The sequence below is a fragment of the Portunus trituberculatus genome, chromosome 50, assembly GCF_017591435.1.
Source record: "Portunus trituberculatus isolate SZX2019 chromosome 50, ASM1759143v1, whole genome shotgun sequence".
Lineage (NCBI taxonomy): Eukaryota > Metazoa > Arthropoda > Malacostraca > Decapoda > Portunidae > Portunus > Portunus trituberculatus.
Genome location: NC_059304.1, coordinates 24,366,175 through 24,368,674, shown reverse-complemented (window position 1 = coordinate 24,368,674; position 2,500 = coordinate 24,366,175). Strand labels below are relative to the sequence as shown.

The window sequence follows — 2,500 nt, the reverse complement described above, 5'->3', positions numbered from 1 at the left end:
TCTCTCTCTCTCTCTCTCTCTCTCTCTCTCTCTCTCTCTCTCTCTCTCTCTCTCTCTCTCTCTCTCTCTCTCTCTCTCTCTCTCTCTCTCTCTCTCTCTCTCTCTCTCTCTCTCTCTCTCTCTCTCTCTCTCTCTCTCTCTCTCTCTCTCTCTCTCTCTCTCTCTCTCTCTCTCTCTCTCTCTCTCTCTCTCTCTCTCTCTCTCTCTCTCTCTCTCTCTCTCTCTCTCTCTCTCTCTCTCTCTCTCTCTCTCTCTCTCTCTCTCTCTCTCTCTCTCTCTCTCTCTCTCTCTCTCTCTCTCTCTCTCTCTCTCTCTCTCTCTCTCTCTCTCTCTCTCTCTCTCTCTCTCTCTCTCTCTCTCTCTCTCTCTCTCTCTCTCTCTCTCTCTCTCTCTCTCTCTCTCTCTCTCTCTCTCTCTCTCTCTCTCTCTCTCTCTCTCTCTCTCTCTCTCTCTCTCTCTCTCTCTCTCTCTCTCTCTCTCTCTCTCTCTCTCTCTCTCTCTCTCTCTCTCTCTCTCTCTCTCTCTCTCTCTCTCTCTCTCTCTCTCTCTCTCTCTCTCTCTCTCTCTCTCTCTCTCTCTCTCTCTCTCTCTCTCTCTCTCTCTCTCTCTCTCTCTCTCTCTCTCTCTCTCTCTCTCTCTCTCTCTCTCTCTCTCTCTCTCTCTCTCTCTCTCTCTCTCTCTCTCTCTCTCTCTCTCTCTCTCTCTCTCTCTCTCTCTCTCTCATTATATAAATATAACTTTATAAGTGATTTTGGGTAAGGATAAGGAGGTATACATCACACACACACACACACACACACACACACACACACAGAGAGAGAGAGAGAAGAGAGAGAGAGAAGAAGAGAGAGAAGAGAGAGAGAGAGAGAGAGAGAGAGAGAGAGAGAGAGAGAGAGAGAGAGAGAGAGAGAGAGAGAGAGAGAGAGAGAGAGAGAGAGAGAGAGAGAGAGGGAGCAAACAGCAGAGAGTAGAGACAGAGGTAACAGAGAGGGAATAATGGAGAACGAGCAATAGCGGAGAGGTTAAACAAAACAGCTTTCATATTTCTCCTTTTCTGGAATATTGACAACATGTGTTCATACAATAATCACCATATATGTATGCAGATGAGGCAGCGGCTCGGCGGGGATGCTAATGAGGCGCATTAGAGATACGGGATGACATGCAGAGGGAAATATGGCACGCCGGAACGAGTGTGTGCAAAATGTTTACGAATGTAGGAGTCGTATGTAGATGAGGAAAATAAAGTAGAGAGAGATCGAGAGCGAGAACAAAGAGAGAGATAGAGAGAGAGGAGGGTATGTAAGTGGTGGCAGGGAGTAGGTGGATGAGAGGTTGTGGTAGAAAGTGGAGGGTAATAGATATTATTCCGCCTGACTTTGCTACCGTTGTAATGTTCGTCATCGAAAATGTAGACGTGAATCACATGAGCTATTGAATATACAGTATGTTAGTTTTGGTTGATGTATTGCATGTAGTGACTCAGGTGTAAGGGAGTCCTCGCCAGGTAAAGAAAAAGGGAACGGGAACAATATTAATACATTCAGTAAATTAAATGTAAAGTAAAGATGTCGATGCTGCGTCGTTAATAGAGGAAAATTAAATGGAAATGCGTATAATTGGAGTAATAAATTGTAGTCCAGTGTTTTTAAAAGAAATTAATAAGATTCTCTCTCTCTCTCTCTCTCTCTCTCTCTCTCTCTCTCTCTCTCTCTCTCTCTCTCTCTCTCTCTCTCTCTCTCTCTCTCTCTCTCTCTCTCTCTCTCTCTCTCTCTCTCTCTCTCTCTCTCTCTCTCTCTCTCTCTCTCTCTCTCTCTCTCTCTCTCTCTCTCTCTCTCTCTCTCTCTCTCTCTCTCTCTCTCTCTCTCTCTCTCTCTCTCTCTCTCTCTCTCTCTCTCTCTCTCTCTCTCTCTCTCTCTCTCTCTCTCTCTCTCTCTCTCTCTCTCTCTCTCTCTCTCTCTCTCTCTCTCTCTCTCTCTCTCTCTCTCTCTCTCTCTCTCTCTTTCTCTCTTAAACAAAACTTAATACAAAGGAACATGTACCCAAAGGCGCACTGTCGTGTGCTACCTATTCTAAGGGTACTACAATCTCTCTCTCTCTCTCTCTCTCTCTCTCTCTCTCTCTCTCTCTCTCTCTCTTAATCACTTCCTTTTTTATTCTAGTTGTTCTTTTTATCGTTTATGTGAAATTCGTTTTATATTTTTGACTCTCCTTTCATCTGATATTAATTGATGCTAATTTTTCCTTCGTTTCTTGAGTCTTTATTTTCCTATTTATATATGTGTTCTTTTCGTGTCGCGATACATTATAGAGTGCTTTTTGCTACCTCAGTGTGTGTGTGTGTGTGTGTGTGTGTGTGTGTGTGTGTGTGTGTGTGTGTGTGTGTGTGTGTGTGTGTGTGTGTGTATGTGTGTGTGTGTTTGTGTGTGTGTGTGTGTGTGTGTGTGTGTGTGTGTGTGTGTGTGTGTGTGTGTGTGTGTGTGTGTGTGTGTGTGTGTGT

General features: G+C 44.5%; 1 protein-coding gene across 1 annotated transcript in view; it reads left to right on the top strand.

Moving 5' to 3' along the window:
• The window catches only part of LOC123500075 (histamine H1 receptor-like), a 138,598-nt gene that overhangs the window by 57,936 nt on the left and 78,162 nt on the right, over positions 1-2,500 (top strand).